Genomic DNA, 21084 nt, shown 5'->3' with positions numbered 1-21084 from the left:
GGCATTTGCCAAAGGGAGAAAGAAAAGCTGGGCGGCGGCACACCTAGCGGCGGTGGCATACACCACAAAAGTGGCAGGCATACCGGATCCAACCGACAGCACTAGAATAAAATATGCTTTGAGAGGATGGGCTAAATTAGAGGGGAGGAAACCAGATAGCAGAAGGCCAGTGAACTTCGAGAAGTTAATAATTTTGTTAACAGTGTTGCGAGATACATGCAGCAGCATATACGAAACTGCGCTGTTCAGGGCAGCGTTCGCGCTGGCATATTATGGGGCTTTCAGGGCAGGGGAGCTGGTGGCCAGTAATAAAATGGCAGGAAATGGCCTGGCAAGGAGGCATATTAGTATGGGAAGCAAGGGGATGTCTATAATGTTAAGGAAATCTAAAACAGACCAAACGGGGAAGGGGTGAGCAATAGACCTCAATTGCATCAAAGAGAAGGACCACTGTCCCAGATGCATCACCCAAGAATTCCTAGATCTCCGACCAGAGGTTGACGGGCAGCTATTAATACATAGGGACGGCAGCGCACTTAGCAGGTACCAGTTTCAGGCGGTATTAAAACAGGCGGTGGCCAAAGCAGGATGGGATCCAGCTGAATTTGGAACACACTCATTCAGGATAGGGGCGGCAACCTATGAATGGGCGGGGGGCCTGGGAGCAAAGGGAGTGAAAAGGATTGGGGGGTGGAAGTCATAATGTTTTAAAAAATACATAAGGGAGGAACTGATATAAACGCTTAACTCCCCCGTTTCCATAGAGGCTGGACCCTACAAATCGGCATGGATAGTGGGGCACTCCTTCGTGACCCGGGCAGGGATGTGGCTGGAGAAAGTGAAGCAAGGACTACATTTCAAAAACACAATTACATCCTGGTGGGGCCTCCCGGGGATGCATTGGGAGGACATTCAGGGACCCCCCCCCAGAGTACCTGGTTATACACCTCGGGGGGAACGACCTGCTGAGCACAAATAGGGGTAAGTTACAGAGGAACATTTGCGAGTCGCTACATAGCATAGCCCACAGTTGGTGGAAAACCGAGATTTTCATGTCGGAAATAATACCAAGAAGGGTCTGGTACGGGGCACATAGGAGGCACGCAATCGAGATAGCCAGAAAGAAATTAAATAAATCAGTGGAAAAGTACTGCAAGAGCACAGGGCTACACTTCATAAAACATGGCCTTCACCAGAACAATCCGGAAATGTTTCACCAGGATGGGGTGCACCTATCAAGCAAGGGGATGGGTTTTTTTTCCGACAACATTTTTAGGGCACTCCAGGAATGGGGTTGTAGGTAGAGTGCTTTTGGGGGGGACCTGAACGGGCGCGAATAGCACCCGCTCAGGTGTGGCGGCATGTGCCCAGGAACGAAGGCCCAGGGGTAACTCTCGGGAGAAGCCTTGGGCAACTTCGAAACTGAACACAAGGTGCCCAAAAGCATATGGCAGTGTATTGATTTTTGTTGTTATGTATTTTCTATAAGAAAATAAAAATGCCTACGGCCTACAACTTTTCCATACACATAATTGGTCTGTGATTTATTATTTAGGTAGGGATCTGGTAAGAGGAGCAAAGCGAGCCCACACAACTCAGCCTATCACTCACACATCAATAATTCCCTCATTGCTAAGACTACTCACCACATCACCAAAGAAAATGGTCACAGTGTTTGTTCTTTTCAAGCACAAACTGAGCCACCTCACAAGGCACATGTGAAAACGCGCAACTTCTCTCCTAAGTTATAACACATTTTTATGCAAAAGCAGATGTTATTAAAAGGTTCTTTGCTAAAACGAAGCACTTTACTTAAAACATGTGCTCCCGTTGCCACCTTACTCATCTGAGTACTGCACTCCCTTAGTATCAGATTATGTAGAGAAAAGCACCCAGTGGTTCACCCACCCTCACTCATCTCCAGGTATCAGGTGCCACGGGTAGAACTTCACCCAGTCTTCAGTCTCATCACTCCATATTATGCCACTAATCCACGTCACTCATATGCATCATTACCAACAAAGAACGCCAGGCAGGGTGCCACAATAAAACATAGAGAACAGTCAACCATTCTTAGATACTAAAATGGCGGATATAACCAAATGTACAATTACATCACAGCTACTTTCGCCCATGAACCCCACGTGCCCCTCATTTTAACGACTCTGGCGGGTATTTTTGACAATTGTCTGGCCGATATGACTTAAAATACATCTTAGATTCCAATAAGCCACACCCCAGGTAATTCTTTAACAGTTTGTCAAGTAAATTGTGATATGCGTGTCATATCACATCGATCCTTGAAACACGTGTGTTTAGGCTCGTTACAATTGCCATATCATTTCATATCATGCCAACACGGGCCATTATTTGTATCGTGCTTGACTTGTTTCTCCCACTAGCACTCCATGTGTTCATTTTGTTGAGGTACTGCTTTTATCAATGGGCAGCACATCACACACACAGAGTATTGTTTCAAATTAGTGTACATATCACACAGGGGCAGCACTCAGCGTCAACGCCAAGCTCACTGCCGGAGCAAGCCCTCTCTGGATTGGTGTGATAGTTTAACCTTTCTTTGGAGGCCTGACAGGCGGGACGGACAGATTCTCCGCCTCTAAAGGTTAAGTGCACGGTCTGCGCGCGCGCTAAAGGGCAGGATTCTGCAATGGTGCGCAGTGCAGAAAGGATAAACTTGCTGTCACAGTTCAAGCCTCACATCCAAGATCACCCTGGAGACTCACTTAACATTAGAGGGATTACTGCAGCTGCTCCATCACACTCCTAATTATCCGGCTGTGAAGGTCTTTCAGTTCTTAATTAACGAGCCCTACATGACCACAATGCTTGCTAACAGTTAATTCCCTGTCCTTAAAGTTTGACAACAAACATATTTCTAGTAGTGGCGACTCCTTGCCAGGTACAGTTCATGTTTGATGTATCTTGTACAGCAGTTTTCTTTTTGTTGCAGTGCACATGAATTCGTACAACTACATCACAGAGGCAACACAGCCTGTCTTCATTGCAATTATACAGATCACTCGGCGTTTGCCAGGGAAATGAACAGCACTGATCCTTAAAACATGAATTAAACTTCCATGATGCAAGTGAAACTAAATCATTGTTTACTGTAGCATGAACCCCTCGCATTCATGTGTCACTACTCTGTAAAAAACAGCGATCACAAATACATAATTAAAATACAAAACGCCGTAACAATTATAACCTTTAATTTCCTAACAAACCATACCTGCATATAAACACATTTTATTTTAAACAACTGGAATTAAGAAGTGACGAGGGCCGATGTACAAAAAAGAAATGTTCAATGGTACTTTCCCATTGGAACATTATTTTATAAATCAGGCCCAGAGTAATCGATGTTTCAGAGCAGACCAGCAGACAGGGCCAAATTGGGTCACATAGTGACTTTGCAAAGAAAAAAGCATACCTACTCCTTTTAGCTAAATAATTAACGAAACTAATTACATACCTAAACTCTCAATTTAAATTCGAATTGCTAATTCTGTCTCAAGTGGGGTGTTTATTTTTGGTTTATTTTCTTTTATTCGAATTTCTGTTTAGCGCTGGCCCCACCCTGAGGGTCTCGGAGTGCCTTACATGGCCCAAAGTTTGAAAAGGTGGGAGTTGAAAAAAGAAGGTGCAAAATGTTTTTCAGGCAAGGATAGGATGATTAGGGTAGTCGAGTGATGGCTGGGGAGGAGGGCTGGGTTATGTGTCGGGAAAAAGGTATGTTTTGAGGTTCTTTCTGAAAGTGGGGGCTGGGGGTGGAGGGTGCAGTGCGGATGCATCAGTGGGTTATGGTGTGCATGTGAGTTTGCAGAGAGGACTGTGTGGAAGGTGTTGCCTGGCTGGTCTGTTGTTTGCGTGGCTGATGGGTTTGAGGTTGTCTTGAAGGTGAGATTACGTTTTGAAGTTGACGGCTTTGAATACAATGCAGAGTCCTTTGAAGGCAATTCTTTAAGGTACAGGAGCCAGTGGAGCTGGACAAGAGCGGGGGTGGCGTGCGAACGTGTGGGTAGGTGGAGGATGAGTCTGGCTGCTGCGCTCTGTATGGCTTGCAGGGGGCATTGGTGCTGTTGGGAAGTCCAGTGAGGAGAGCATTGCCGTGGTCCAGCTGAGAAAGAACCTGTGCTAATAGATAACATGTGCAACAAGGAGTTGTCAGTAGTTGACCCCTTAGGTTCATGCAAGTACTGAAAGCAATGGATTCTGGGGATTTGAACATTCAATGAATGGCAAGAGTCGCAGCCTTCTAAGGGTCAAGGGGCCTCATTACGACCCTGGCGGTAGGGGGTTAACGGGGCCGGTAGAGCTGCCGGCCCCGTTAACCCCCTACCGCCTCATTACGAGGTCTGCTTGCGGGACCCGCTGAGGACGCCTGGTAAAACCAGGCGTCCTCAGCGGGTCCCGCGAGCAGACCAGCATGCTAACAACGGGCCCGTCATTAATGGGCCCGTTGCTAGCATCATCCCCATTCCTATTGAGCCCTATGCGGGCTGAAATGGGAATGGGGCTGTACCGGGTCTGGGTTCCTTGAATGGGGAAATACCGGGCCCTCCAAGGTCAGAATGGGCCGGTATTTCCCCATTCAGGGAACCCAGACCCAGTACCCGGAATGGGGGTAGCCATGCTGCAACAAGTGACATGGTTACCTCCAGGGTCGTAATGAGGCCGAAGGTTTCCACAAAAGTCTCTGTTTCACTCATCTGTGCACATACACATAGCCAACACCACAATCTACTAAACCCCTATCTATGAAAGCCAGACGTATATGTTATGACACCTTTGTTTGCACCACCATAAGGTTGGCATGCACTTCCATCATCAGCATTTGAAGCACTTCTCTGATGGACCAATCATTGTAAAAGGTTGTTATCTACCATGGGGAACCAATGACTGAGAGTTGTGCTAAATCCCAAGAAGGACACATTGATTTATAAAGGCCACCTAAGCACTTATTCTAAATAGGTTTCTGGAATCTTGCCTTGTTACAGGGAAACTGCAGAAGCCTGCTAAATATCATGCTCTATTAGTTGCATGGCGCAAAATGCCACGAAAGAGAGCTCATCCGTTTTTTGTGGGTGAATCTCACAATTGTATACTCACAATTTTTGTTGCATCTGCGCCTTGGTCTTGTTTACAGTGTTGAGATGTATATCTCTTTACGGACTAAAGTGGACTTCAGTTGAGTTAGTAGTAATGTGCTGTTTTCTGAAATTGCTCTTGGAGGACTATGCAGCTCCATATGGAATTATTTACATGGTTCAAGGTGACTGTGCAACGCTGAAAGGTGACTTTGCACTACCAACACAAACCCTATTCAAGGAACTGTGCAAAGTGTATTTGTGCACAGCAAAGTCACCGCAAAGCCATTTTGTAGTGCAAAAATGATTTTGTACTGACTTTGCACTGCAAAAATACACTTTGCACAGTACCATGAATCAGGGTTTGTGTCAGCAGTGCAAAGCCACTTTTTAGCAGTGCAAAGTCACTTTGAACCATGCAAAAATTCCATGAATCGGTCCCCAAGGAAGAAAACTCAATCTGAGAACAGATCATTTCTAGTTGAAATATTATGCCGGCACCTTCAGACTAATGTAACATATTTAATATGCCCATAGCCAACTCTTGATTCAATGGGATTGCTTAAGTACGGGCCTTGTGTGGCCCAATAAATGATCTCATCTCAGTTGGGGCCCACAGGGAACATGATTTGCAGTTGTTAACAGAGTATGTATAGCAGTTTCTCAACATTCATGTTCCCCTCCACATTCACATCAGTGTCAAGATCCACATCACTCTCAACAACTGCATTAGCCTCAGTATCCACATTGCCTTCAACATCCATAACACCACTGACATTTTGTGTCACCTTCCACTTTGATCTCCCCACATTCACATCTCCGTCAAGAACAACATAGCTCCTGCTATCTATAGTATGATCAGCCTCAACATTGCCTTCAGCGTCCACTTTAGCGCCAACATGTACATCACCTTCTCCTTCCACAGCCTCCCCAATATTCACATACATATTCACATCAGCTTCAATTTGCAATTCAAAATTGACATCATCCTCAAAATCTTCAAAACCCTCCCCACATACAATCAACATCCACATTGCACTTCATTCACAGTTTCTTCTATTTCAACATTCCCTCTACATCACATCACCCTCAACATTCACATCAACCCAACATCTGCACCACACTCAAAACCGACGCCATTCTCCAAACATGTTTTCACATACTCCTCCACAACCATATCCCCGCGGAGCCTCTGCATACATAAATCCACATAACCCTCAACATACAATTACCAGATAACTGCATGTCACCCGAGAGACTGTATTACATTCCTGGCCTTTGCCTTTTCTTTACTTTTACCTTAGTCCATACAATTTAGTTGAACTGAACGAAGACTGATAATTCACAGAATGTAATTGCTGGAGAAATTAAAGCACTGGACTGTGGTATAGTATCAATGCTGAGGTTGAGGCTAAGGTTGCGTCATCTGACTACCCTGCATCAAAATCATCCAACAGTTCCTCATTCCTTATAACTTCAACAACTACTTGCACGTGACACTCAACCTCAACACGAACCTCAACATTTATCACCAGACTCCCCTTCTAGACTTCTCACCTCATCCACGCTACAGATCTGCACCTTGGCACCATTCATGCGTGTGATGGATAGGTACATGAGTAACCTGACTGGCACCACTGTACAGGAATCACATACATGTGCACACATAACCTCAACAAAATCAGACAGGTAGTGGGGATAAGGGTCTAGGGGTATCCAACCCACTGCCATGTCCATGCACCTCTCCATCAGCTGCAGCATTTATTATAACATTTCATCCGTGCCACACTCAAGATGTGTTTGCGGTCTACATCCCGCGGCCCCGGGAGCCAGAGGCACAGACGTTACAGCACAATGGTACGTCGTGCTATCCGTCGGGTTTTCACAGTCATGGCTTCCATACAGCCAGAGGGAGGAGGCTGGAGGCCAGAGTCCACAGAAGGTAAGTGGGTGGGGTGCAGAGGGTGCCGCACAACAGAAGTGGGATTCGGGGGGATTCTCCAGAATGGGACCAGAGGAGGGTCATGTGCTAAAGGAAGAACCTGTGGGATTCACCCGTTCGATCTGGAATCTGTAGGTTCAGACTTTTGTAAATGCCATTCGGACACAGATCCTCGAGATGGGCATCAATGCCACAAGAACACGTACATGGCAGAGAGTTATTTCCTAAATCCCCGCCAACACAACATGATGGAATGATTGTTTTGCAATCTCAATGCTTAAGGCCACAATGAACAGTTAATTTTTGTCTAGTTCAGCCCATATAAGTTAGTACCAGAGAATCCTTATATCTGACATGTAAAGCAGTGTCCAACCTACATGTATCACATCTTTTCTGATTTGGTCTTTCTACTGGCAACAGCTGTGCTGAATAAGCACGTCCTATCTACAATGATGTTATATTTCTAGTGAAGGGTTGAATACATCTTCACTGCTTGTGGCTAGCCCCGGGTACAAAGTGCTGAAATCGTTTTTGCATGAAGTGGCCAAACCTTTAGGTGTACACAAAGAACAAGAACAGTTTTGTGAATCAGCAAATAGGGCATTTTTGTGACCTGTCAGAGGTATTGTAATTGCTCTATCCATTCATTAATTGGTACCCGAAATTGCTTAAATTATTCCCAGAGTTGTGAAAAACAATAACTCATTTTATTTGTACTTATTGGACATTTGTACGATGCCTATACACAAGTGTTTCCAGGTGTCACAAGTTAAAAAACAGGGGGCAGACGGGGAGCGGAAAAGGGAAGAAAAAAACAACAGTAACGGTCATACTAGGCCTTGTGACATTCTTATTGTGCAAGTGTAAAGACAAAAAAGGGTGGGAGTAGGGGGAAAGGGCTTGGAAGGGGGAGAAGTTCAGGAGTGGGAGCCCAGGGGGATGATCAAGTGCAAGGGGAGCCACAAGGGCAAGTGCTGGCGGAAGCGGGAGAGGGAGGTTAAGTGCGGTGGACGGGGTGGACCAGACTCAGGCTGGTTCGGGTAGGGGGCCTGAAGGCAAGTGCTGTTAGTGATGCTGGGGGAGACTGGTCATGGAGGGCCAGATCCCAGTAAGACTCATAAGGGCCCAGGCACCAGTCTCAACGGCAGAGGGAAATTAGCACTGGAGTGGGAGAGGAAAGGAGGAGGCGAAGAGGCCATTCCAGAGGGAGGCTGCTGCTGAGGAGAGGGATCTACCTCTGATTATCTGCTTGGAAACGCGTCTGACCTGCAGAGAATTGTAGCTAGAGGACCGCAGAACTATATCAGGGTGGTATTTACTGAGATAATGCTGGATTTAGAGAGGTCCCAGGTCCCAAGTAACCTTGTGGATGATGCAAAGAATCTTGAATGTGATCCTTTTGGTCACCGGGAGCCAGTGGTGAGATTTTAGGGATGAAGAGATGGGGTCCCTGGGCTTGAGGCCAAGGATAAGTCTCACACGACTATTCTGGATTAGTTGAAGAGGGCACAGGGAGGAAAGAGGCAGATTGAGGAAGAGGTTGTTGCAGTACGCCAGCCTACAGAGAACCAAAGCTCTGCCGACATTGAGCTTCTGCGGGAAAGTAGGAAAAGGGAGAATGTCTCTGAGGAAGTGAAGCTGAAAGTTGGACTTCTTGGCAAGGTCTGTGATATGCGGGAAGAAGGATATAACGCCAATGTGTTTTGCCTCACATGAAGGTGACCCAAGGAGGGTGGCCAGAGAGAGGGAGGGAAACAGGGAGCAGGTGCCTCGTGAGAAGGATCTCTGTTTTACCAGCATTGATGCAGAGATCATTAGCAGAGCACCATGCCTGAATAGCAGTCAGGCAATCAGGTCTGAGAGAGAAAGGAGAGGAGGTAGAAGGGAGCTTAAAGGAGAGCTGAGTGTTGTCAGTATAGCAATGGAACTGAGGAAAGGAGGCAGAGATCAAGTGGGCATTTGGGGCAAGGTAGATATTGAAGATCCATGGTGATAGGATAGAGCCCTGAAGGACGCCACAGGTAGAGAGTGAGGTGGAGGATAGGAATGGGCCCCGTTGCACTTGGGAGGGTCGGTTTGAGAGGAAGCAGGTCATCCATGCCAGTGCCCGGTCTGTAATGCCAAGGGTGTCACAGAGACGGTTTATGAGGATGGCATGATTGACTGTGTCAAAGGCAGAAGAGAGATCGAGAAGGATCAGGACAGAGGGAGAGTTAGAATTCAGGCCTCTGGATGCTCTGAAGACAGACTGGTGGTTGTGGAGGCAGGCAGGAAATTCAGCGTGGTGGGTTAGTAAGGAGATGGTAAACTTCTCCATGAGCTTGTCCAAGAAAGGGGTGATAGAGATAGGGCGATAGTTAGCGGGGCATGAAGGGTCTGCAGACAGCTTTTATAAGAGAGGGTGCACAAGAGAATGCTTGAGGGGTGGTGCGAAAGAGCCAGTGGTAAAGGAGTGGTTACAGAGGTAAGCCAAGGAAGTAGATGTTGTCCTTGATAGTTCTAGAAGAGCAGGGGAGCACCTGTTTGGATGAGACTTTCATAGAGCAGACTACTCTAGAGACCTCATCGGGTGAACAAGGAAGGCAACAGAAGAGGGGTGTCGTGGGGAGGTGAGTCACGAAGAGTGCAGACCAGAGGTCCTGAGTTTTGGAGTAGAAGTGGAAGGCCAGTGCAGGGCAGAGGGTATGGGAGGGAGGAGGAGAGCAGGAGACTGCAGTAGGATTGACAAGTTCCTTGCAGATTTTGAAAAGTTCATCCATGTTATTGTAGGCCCCAGAGCTGCAGGCTTGGACATGAGCCCTCTTCTGGGAGAGAATGGTGAGACAGTGTTGCTTTTGGAACAGGCAGCAGGCCAGTTTGTCAGAGGATGTGCCTGAGGTCTGTCACATCCGCTCAGAAGCTTTAAACTTGCGATTCAAAGTTGCCAGATTGGAATTGTACCAAGAGTTACATTTGGAGGCAGGCTTCATGTGGATCCTCATGAGGGGGGCAAGGATGTCCAGAGTGTTAGAGATGGAGAGATAGCAGTTAGACAGTACCAAATTCGTAGAAGAGTCCGAGGTAGGGGAAGGAGGAGGGAATTCAGCAATTGACACATGCTTTATCAGTCAAATGACAGAGAAATAGACTGGAAGTGTGGGCAGAGGCATTATTGGAGGGCCAGGGAGCTCATTGTGGGAGGAGAGGAAAGAGTGGTCAGACCAGGAGAGAGGAGTAGTTAGGGGTTAGAGAGGGGATGTCCATTGAGATGAGAGGGAGTCACAGAGGTCACAAAAGAATACAGATGCCAGATCCTGAGAGTTAAGATGGATATTAAATTCCCCAAGGAAGAGAAGTTTGGGAGAGGAGACCCATTCTGGGAGGAAAGGGTGGTAGGCATAGGGGGTCTGTAGATCATGGTGAGATTGAGGAAGAGGGTAGTAGAGACAGACAGCCTGCAGATAAGGCATTCAAAGGAGGAGTAAGATTGAGTGGGAATGATTGAGACAGGAACCCACTGAGGAATAATCAGGGCCACTCCACCCCCAGACCGAGCACTCCTGGGATTGGATAGGATTGTGTAGCCATCAGGCAGAAGGGTGTCAAAAGCAGTTACAGAGCTGGCCTTGAACCAGGTCTCAGTGAGAACAAGGACGTCAAGGTCAAGGTCATCTAAGAGGAAACAGATGTCAGATGAGTATTTGACAGCAGAGCGAGAGCTGAGGGTAGCTAAGTGTAGCTGGTTGCCCCCTTTGAATTTTTTCCGACGGGGGTACAGGGGAGGGGTACCACCACTGGATGGGGTAAAAAGGGGGGAAATAGGGCAGAGGGGCTGCAGGAGGAGGAAGGGTTGAAAAGAGACAGTAGACGCCTGTCAAGAAAGAGGAGTTTGGGCATAGAGCCCAGGGCCATGATAGTGATAGCCATTGATGATACACCTCAATGATGAGAAGTGGGCCAAGAGCACGTCCCATCTGGTACCACCATTAATGAGAGAGGAGCAGAAAGGTGAGAGGATAGAGACCATATGGGGAGTCCATAGGTCAGGAGAGGATACGAAAGAGAGAATGCCAATGACAGTGTCTGGAAGTAGCATTAACATAGGTGTCTTCAATGGGCAAACCTGGAGTGGAGACCAGGATAGCTTTCTTAAATTTCTTCCTTCCAGACTTCGAGAGAGAGCAGGGATAGGTGATGGAGAAGAAGTTGGAATGACACGAAATCTGGAGAGCACTATAGGGACAAAGGGGAGAATCAGGGGTTGCACAGAGGAGGGAGAGAGACAGAAATGCACAATGCATGACAGAACTCACCAGGCAACCTAGTAGCCAAACAGAGGAACAGCAAATAATAGGTTCCCAGTTTCCAGTGTGGGCAACAGCACTACAGGTACAGGAAAGGAGATTCAGACATACATGAGGACTGCCAGAGCACGGAAGTCTTGCACAAAAAAATCCCCAAATTGTAGAGATCATTTTAGCAAAGAGAAATGCCAGGGGTAATTTCAACTGAAATCTTAGGGAGAATTCTCAAAATCTGATAATTTCCCTTACCTTTTGAGACCCCCAGCAACTTTGCTGGATTGCTAGGATTTGATTTTTCTACTTGGAAAGAGTGAGAGCCTTTTTTCCCACTCTTCCATGTATTTTGATGTGTGTTTTACTTTTGTGTTCTTTGGTTATGGAGTTTTAAAACAATTCCAGTGGCATCATTTTTTTCTTTGTGCCACACAGCACCTTCAGTGCAGTGGCACAGGGATGACTTTCAGACTTCCCAAGGTTTAAATACTTTCTCTGGGACTGACTACTGTCTCCCAGAGCATGTAAAGTTAAATTGACTTTACTAGTCTCTTTAAATTTACTGACCCAGCACACCCTATTTTACTATAGAGTGCTGGATGGGTTGCCTAGCTTCCCCTGAGTCAAAGCACTCATGTAACAGTCAAGTGTTACCCTTTGCTACTTTAAATGGCTGGTAGCAGTGGTTTAGATCAAACTACCATGATTTATCCCGACCACTAACAACGGTAGCTAAAAATCAGGTCAGCCATGTTTTTCAATGTGGCGCCCAAGACCTATCTGTAAAAACAGACTCTGGTCATCTTTTTTCGCCATTTCTTTTAGGAAATGTCCTTCTTGGGTTTGTTTCTGCGCACCAAATCAGGTTTGGTCCCTTTGTTCGTTGGCCTTTGGTGGGCTTCAGTGCTGAAGCCCTCCTCTGCTGCCAGGGTGTTTGGGGTGGAAAGGATGTGGGGGAGGTGCCCAAAACTCCCTGTGCTCAGTGTCCTAGGAGACCTGATTGCACTCTGGCGTGATTGGTCAGCTGGCTGTCCAGCAAGGACAGCCACCCTGCTGTGTGAGTGACAGCCAGGCTGGAATTAATGTGGGAAAACTGTTTCAAAGCATGTCTCTGGGACTTGGAAAGCAGAGTCGACCACTGGAACGAAAGAACCGAAGACAAACTGAAGGAAGAGGACTGCTGCAACTTCTGGACGACCAGTGAAGCCCTGCTGCAAGTCCGAATTGCCTGAAACTCCATTGACAGAGAACCCCTTCAAGGTTAACTTCTTCCCTTGAGTTTGGTTTGAACAACCACCTAGACACTATCCCCATCTGGTCGAATTTTCATCAGAGTGCTGTTGAAAACCGGAGAGCCAGAGGGAAGGAAACCAGCTTGTGGACTTTAAGGCACTCACACCTTAAACCAACGTCTTGCTAAGCTTTTGGCCTCATCCCTAGGCAATGCAGGAACTTCCTCACGTCCTCCTCCTTGTCCCCACGACTGAAGCTCAGGGACAGTGAGATCTGCTCGAACTGCCAGGAACAACTGCCTCAGCTACAGCTCTTCTTCATTAACAATGTACTGTGCAAATGCGGTCCGGAAATTTTTTCGGCCATCGAGAAAGTGCATGAAACTTTCCTCAACTACAAAGGCTTGTCTTTCCCTAAACATTTGTCAAACATTTCGCCTAGCCAAATTCTTCTAAACTCTGTGGCAAAGACTTCACCGTTATCTACCAGAACTGTGCTATCCTGTACCAAGACTCTGAACCATTGACCTTTGCCCAGGCCTATTGAGAAGAATTCCTGGTTGTAGTTAACTGAAACCCTTTGCCCTGCCTATGAATATATTTGGGCTGTCTATTCTTATAACCTTGTCTTTTTACCCCTTTATTAAGTATCGGAAGTGCCATTTTGCTCCCACTTCAGGGGAGCTAAACTTGTTCATTTACTTACTGGTTTTTTTTGTGGTTTATTAGTGTGTGATATTGAGCTGCTTATGGTAGTGTCATGTTTTCTAACTGACTGAGTAAATAAATGTATATTCTTTTACCAAGAAACCTTGAGTGTTTGTTTGAATCACTGTATTAGTTGGTCCTTTGGGTAACTTGTTCTACTGCTCACTTAAAGTCTTGAGATAAGTCTGGCTGCTCAGCCATCGCTACCACTTTACTGTGTAGTACAAAAGATGAAATTGGGTTTACACTTGTAGTCTTAATTGCCTGTAGTGTTCCCAAAGGGTACTACAGGTGATTCTGCCTAACATGAAACACTAAAATGCAGCAGTACAAAACAAATAATGCACTGGTCAAATGGAATAAGACACAGCAGGAACCCGTTTGCAGAAACAAACAGAAGCATGGGGGCTTAATGAATCAGTGCAAACAGTCAGGGCATACAGGTAATGAGTTATGCAGGAAGAGGAGAGGCAAGGGGTGTAATAAAGAAAGTAGTGGGGGGAGATAACAGTGTGAAGGCAATGTTAAAAGGAAAGGCACACAATTGAGCACACTGTCTAGGGGAGTGAACGGCTTCTGAGTGAGAGTTTAGGAGAGAATGAGATGAAAGTCAAGCAGCATAATATGGGAGAGTTACAGACCAACGTAGAAGCCACATAGTTCTCAAGCATTTCCTGGCAGAAAATGTAAATCCAATGGCACAGGGCCGTAGTGAGTATGTGAGAGAGGGCAGGTTATGCATGCCATGAGATGGAGAGAGGTAGAACATGAAATCCACAAGTCGTGAGGTTGTTGTGAGCTTACCCCTGATGCGGGAACATAGATTACAATACAGGCGTGGGAAGAATCCAGGGACATGGCAAGGTGCCCACACTGCCCTGACAGGCAGTGACAGGGCCAGACAGGGGACCTAGTGAGGACTTTGGGTTGGTGGACTGGCTCTCTCAGCTGCTGGCTCACCCATTGACCCAAGGAAAATGCACACAGCCAATCATGGCAGCGGGATCAAATAGGGTGGAAGGAGCACTCAGGTGCCTGGATGGGCTGCAAGGCCACAAATGAAAACGCACCACTAGTACAACATGGGCATATGATCAAGCAATCAAAAGTAAAAGGGGCACATTAAAGAACTGAAAATATTCTGGTGCACAGACAAATTAATGATATTATGTTGTTGTTATCCAACTAAAAAAAACAACAAATGCTATTATTGTTTTAATATATTGTATCAAGAGTTTTGGAAACTGATCCTCCAGCCAGACAGCAGGAGTCAAAATTGACCCTGATAACGAAATCTCTTGTTTCTAGCTTGGCTAATTACACACATTTGGCTTGTACAGTGCACAAACATTTCACTCAAACTTTGTCTGATATAAAAGCAAATTACGCAATGCTAAATTAGAGCTTGCTAATTTACTTTCTCCCAGTTTTAGATCCAGGCATGAAGGCATTTTTTAAATAAAAGTGCATAAGGAAATGACTAAATTCACAATATTCTCCATAAGACTGTTCTTATATTCGAATTCATAGTGGATGGTGAAGCTGTTACAACAAGTGGGGCTCATTATGAGTATGGCATTGTGGGAAAACATTGGCGGTAAGGGAATTACCACCGCTTTTCCTGCACCGCCATACTACGAGTATGCCCCTGGAGTGAGGGATTTACCTCCAGCAAATTGCTGGAGGTAAATCCTCCCACTTTCCACTGAAAATCGGCAAAATCGCAGAATTAGCATTATAATTTAAGCAAAAATGCCCCATAGAGTCCAATGGACTCTAAAAAAAATGGGGTTTAACTCCGCCACCACCATTTGTAACTGGCCCAAGTGGCGGTAACAGTAATTCCATTGGGCGGTATTCTGGTGGATTTACTGCCGGAATACCACCCAACTCGTAATGAGCCCCAAATAGTCATATCCTTGGATGTCATTTAGGGCTCACCAGGGGTCGCAAACACAACCCCTGAAGTCTCCCTTGCTACCCCTAAAAAAACGGCAAAAAATATATATATATTTTTTTTACATTGAGGCTCATGGGCTGGGGCCAGAAGCATGTGGCTCTTTGTTTCTGGAGTGGCTGGTTTTCTGATGGCTATAGCCAGTAAGATAGCTCAGTGGGTTGAACGCTGGCTGCTATAATGTTTGTGTGATCTGCAGGTTGCAGGTTCGACTCCCAACAAGGTCAGCTCAGCCTTTCATCCTGCTTCAGTTGATAAATGAGTACCAGCACAGGTTGGGTGATATTTTATGTATATTTGTTCTATATGAAGTGCTTAAGCATAAGTGCTATATAATAAGACATCATTATCGTTTGGCCTTGGACATCTGCTTCCATTCACAGCGATTCGGTAATATGGGCCTATACACACTGATATTAACGATACATATGGTGATCCATTCTTGTATGAAATGTATATCACTTTACAGTGATATCGTAACCATATTTTTAATGGTGTACTCAGAAACACTGCTATATGATGTCACTTCCTGTTTTGTCATGGCGTGAAAGGTCGTGTTCCATTGCTTCCCGTGATGTCACTTCGGGGTGGGGTCAAATGACATCACTTGCTGTGATGTCATCAGAGGTCAAAGGTCGTGTGATGTCACTTCCACCACCCCTGGCATTTTGGTGAAAGGACGTCCCTGGCCATATCCAGCCCCTTTTGCTGCATTTTAAAGCCTGAGCGCACATTTGCATGAGATAATTGAATTCCTATAGAGTGGCGGAGCAGTGAAAGAGTTACATTTAATTATCCAATGTTGAAAATACAAGAGTAAACAGGCTTGAAATGGTGGTCGGTCATTTTTTCAAAAAAAAAATGTCGAATGACAATTTTTTAGAAAAAATAATGTCGAAAAAAAAAATGTTGAATTCCGTTTTTTTAAATTATATATTTATTTTGGGGTTCGGGATAAAAAAAATGGGTAAAAAAAAAAAAAGGGGGTTGGGGGAACCCCCACCATTTCGAAAAAAATGCATTAAAAAAAAATTCGACATTTTTTTTTCAACATTTATTTTTCGAAAAAATGACGACATTTTTGGTTTCGAAATTATGACTATAAACCGCAAAATATTCATCTGAAACATAACTTGGTGCAATATAAATCATTCAGCAGAAAATTGGCACACCTATTTTTTGGAGGATACCTTTTATAATTTACTTTACATTTATATGAGATTATGAGATTATTTATACAGTTTCGACTAGGCCTTGTGTGTCAATTCAAGCTGTAACATACAAAAATTTGCAGTACATGCAGAGTGTACAAATGCACTCTGAGACCTTTGCACAGGTACATCGATTAGTATGTAGGTTTACAATAGTAGTCATGTTATTAGTGGGATTGATGGTTACATAGTGGATGTGATGGTTTATTTCCTGAAAGTGCCAAGTGGATGGGCAGAGAGTTCCAGAGAGTGGAAACATACACAGAAAAGGCTTTAATCCTAGTCTTGCAGATGATGGCTTTTTGGGTTTCCAGTAAGGTGGTGTTATTGCTGTGGGTGGTGTCTAAGTGGCGGGTCTGGTGTAATCTCTAATTCAGTCAGGTTTGCTAGCTGGAGTTGGTGTGCTTTGTACATGAGTCTCTGTGACTTCCACTAGATGGGTACTAGAGAGACCCTGAAGTGTTGGGGGGGGGGGTAGTCATAATTGCACTAGCTAGAGGTCAACTGGACTGTGGTATGGTGATGTCCCATTGGGAAAGTGTAGCGCTGGGCATGCCTGTAGGATATATGCTGCCCATATCAGTGACGGAGACGATGACGAATTTATTCTGCTAAGCATAAACTCTTATGACTGAGAAATAGTGTGATCGTTTGACGAATAGCCAGTTGCTACCATATAGTTGGAGATTTCATCTACTATGGTCCTTGAAAGAGGTCTGGGCCTATGCAGAAGGCGTGCTCTGTATGGGGACGTTCTAGAGAAGTCTTCTGGCTTCATTATAGAATTACCAGTCCTATTAATGCTGTGCTTCCGCCTCTGTTGATGAGGACGGAGATCTTATCAGGCTCAGTTAGAAGAGCGCAATGGATATTCATGTTTTAATGGTGTCCAGGTATAATCTGACGTGGTACATGACAGCAGCCCAAGGCAACTTGTCATAGAGCTATGCTGGGGTAGGGGAGCATACTGGGGTAGGGGGACGCCTTGCATCCTGCTCAGTTGGACCATCAGAGTTTACAGGTGAAGATTCACAGTCATCAGAGTTAGGCTGCATACTGGGGCTGAGTCTGCAGATGAGTTGGAGTGAGTGGGAATTAAGTATTCCAATTGGCCCTCCTGTTGGCTGCTTGTGAGGAACAAGGGAAACCAAACGGGAAGAACAGCAGTGGAACAGAACTACATAAAAAGACACTCCTTGCTTACGACATTGATTTGACGCGGTACCCTGGGTAAAACGAACCAACATGCGAAGAATTGTGGATATAGACTATGAGATGAAACCATTGATGGTATCAGTGTCTAGCATTCAATTCGAATATAGTTCCGTGAATGGCTGACCTTGCACTTTAAAAAAAACAGAAACACGGTTTTACAAGTCATGTACATCACAAAATGCAACAATGCAAATGCTTGAGTCAATGCGTTGTCGGTACTGATGCTTTTGACTTCCAGTCACCGGAGCAACACCCTTTAAGTTCTTGTATCCCTCCTACGCCAATAAAGACTGGGAGCAACCACAGGCAGGCATGGGAAAATCGGATCTACGTTATAACAGCAAAAAAAATACTGCCAGTCACAAAACATAGATTTCTTTTTTTACAAATTGCAACACTGTTCATTGAAACAAAAGGTGTTGGGAGACCGCCTGCTGTCCCACCCACACATCCCACACCTTAGTTATTACCCCAACCCAAAACCCCCCTCTCATTTTTTCGATGAACTGTGTTTACATTCGTTAAACAAATTAGATGTTTTCTGCCTCTCAGCATTTGTCATAGATATGTTGGTATGATACTGGAAAATAACTGTGCTTCGGTCTGAATAGGATCACTTCTACCACATTTTCTAGCGCAGGGGCATGGTAACAAGCAACTGTGTATGCACCGATTGCATCTGTTTTATCCTTTTCCAAACTGGCTTAATTCACTGCAATAAGGGCTACCCGCAACCAGCCTTATAAAATATTAGAGGTGGCCCTCCCCCCTTAGCCACCTCTGGGCCCCGGGAGTCAGAGATGAGATCCCGCAGCATCCAAGATATCAATCGTGGTTCGAAGCAGGACTTGAAAGAGTGGGCCAACTATGGAGGAATGACAAATTCATATCAGTCACAGAACTAGAAGAGGGTCTCCAGATACATCCCATTCAGACTTTCCTATATTTGCGCTTGAAAGGCGTCATGTCCAAGAAAGAATGGAACATAAGATACGCAGAGATCTAACGCCCTTTGAAACAATCTTAGATACGATCGCCACAAGCAAAGGGATAATAGCACTTATGTATAGTGCCCTAATCGGGACTGATCGAGCCCCTAGCCCTTGTCTAAAAAGCAAATAGGAAAAAGACTTTGGCATGGAATTTGACCAACCAACATGGGACAAGGTCTGCAGCACCCATCCCGGATATCAGTCGCATCACAATACAAGCTACATGCAACAAAACTACTCCATTAATGGCAGTACGATCCACTTAGACTTTCGGAAATGTATATAAACAATAGCCCGCAATGCTGGAGAAGATGTGGAATGGAAGCAGACTATTGGCATATGTGGTGGGGCTGTCCCAGAGCCTGCATATACTGGACGGAGGTTTTAGGATGGATCAAACAGATCAACGGCATTGAGAGAAAACCAGCCCCCTTCCTAGTGTTGTTTGGCCTAGAGGAAGAGGAGGAAGAACTCACAAGGGTTAAAGGATTGGTGTCGACGTTGCTGTTAGCAGCGAGAGCATGCCTGGTCGTCCAAGGGAAGTCCTCCCGCCTCCCAGTCAAAAAAGAATGGATCAATGTTGCCAGAAACATCCACACGATGGAGAAAATTACAACAGCCCTCCATGATAAAGCAGCGAGACACGAAGAAATGTGGTGCGAGTTCATCAATCAACATATAGCAAGCAAATAAACGGGCTGAAAACCAAAACTTGAGAAAATAACTTCATTGACAAAGAACAAAATGAGTCGCGGACACGTTGTAAAGAAGCCTGGCCTGCCATGAAACCTAAGCACAATACCTAATCCCCCACACTAGTGTGAGATGGGGGTTTAGATTCTATAAAAGACAAGGAGGCGAGTATTATGCATCACAATCTTTACTCTGAACCACAGCAGCAAAGAATGAAAAACTTTGTAAAAACGATTTTTTTTTCCAATAACACAACATAAGAACAATAGAAAGGGAAACATCCCATTCCAACATGGCGGGCAGGTCATGCCCCGGAGGTAGTCAATGGGCTGCGAGCCAGTCCCATAAAGGTCCATTCATCTATCAACTCCTCCTCTTTCTGTCGCTGATGTTTTTCCACACGACCATCGGACATTTTCTCCATGTAAGACAAAGAACACACTCCCATGAGAACGTCAGAACGAAATCCTTCTGCCACTTGGAGCTGAACCTTCCGCTTCTGCTTGAGCCGCAGCCATCAACCGAAAGCTGAAACAGCAATCAAACACCAGTGGGGGTGTGTGGGTGGCATAATACTCGCCTCCTTGTCTTTTATAGACTCTAAACCCCCATCTCACGCTAGTGTGGGGGATTAGGTATTCTATGGCAAGACAGGAGGCTCATATTATGCAAGTTCAAAGCCCTTGCATTACATTCACAGCTACATGAGCAATACGTTTATGGTAAAACGTCTTAAAAGTTGATTCCCTTGACCAGTCAGCTGCTTTTAAAATCTGTTCCAAAATACCCCCCAGAAAGGCTGCTTTAGAGGCCATAGCGCCTCGGACTGAGAGGGGACCAAAAGAGGCTGTGTCAACCCCCGCCTCCCGCATAATCCATTTGATCCATCTGGCTAAAGTAGAAGGGGACACTGGCTTATGGGGTTTCCTGTAGGAAATCAGCAGCTGAGAAGTATTGGGAGGCCTAAAAGCTTCAGTTTTCATCTCAAAACATTTCAAACAGTTGACCACACATAATTTATCATCTTCAGGAAAAGCTGGATAGGATATAGAGGAAGTCATGCATTTAGTCCTTCGTGAGATAAAGAAAGTAACCCCTTGAGGGGTGAACATCTTATTATCCACATCCAGAGCTCTGATATCAGAGACCCTTTTAATAGACACCAGACATAGTAACATAGCAAGCTTGGCAAATAACTCTTGCAGGGACAAATCGTCATTAGGAGGCGAGGACCTGAAGAGCTGCAGTACCATATTAACATCCCAAAGAACCGAATACTTCGGTTTTGGTGGAACCTTAATCTGAATAGATTTTAGGGCCCTTCGCACCAAAAAGTGCCTACCCACTTGCTCCCCTTTAACCAAAAGGTGACCAGCTGAAATAGCTGAACGAAACCCATTAACAGTCCTGTAGGCTTTCCCCTCTTTAAACAACTCTACTAGAAAATTAACCACTTCTACAGGAGGGGCAGAAACGGGATTGAGGTGCCTAGCCACACACCAGCTAACCCAGCGGTTCCATGCTGAGGAATACCAGGATTTAGTAGAGGGCGCCCAGGAGTCCCTGATGACCAACATAGAGTCTTGCGAAAGTCCTCTGAAGCACCAGGAAGAGCTGAAATCTTCCAAGCCATAAGGGCAAGGTGTCCCTGCAGGACTAACTCGTGAGGGAGACCTCCCGGATCCACCAGCAACTGGGGATCGAACGGGAGAAGACGGGGAAAATCTATTGCCAATTCCAGAAGGGCCG

General features: G+C 45.5%; 1 protein-coding gene across 2 annotated transcripts in view; it reads right to left on the bottom strand.

The window, feature by feature from the left end:
• Positions 1-21084, bottom strand: part of KCNAB1 (potassium voltage-gated channel subfamily A regulatory beta subunit 1) — a 1977401-nt gene that overhangs the window by 1054360 nt on the left and 901957 nt on the right. The window lies entirely within an intron of this gene.

Source organism: Ambystoma mexicanum, chromosome 10 (genome assembly GCF_040938575.1).
Source record: "Ambystoma mexicanum isolate Mex_15411 chromosome 10, UKY_AmexF1_1, whole genome shotgun sequence".
NCBI lineage: Eukaryota > Metazoa > Chordata > Amphibia > Caudata > Ambystomatidae > Ambystoma > Ambystoma mexicanum.
The sequence above is the reverse complement of the archived record's forward strand: the minus strand, read 5'-3'. Positions and strand labels throughout refer to the sequence as shown.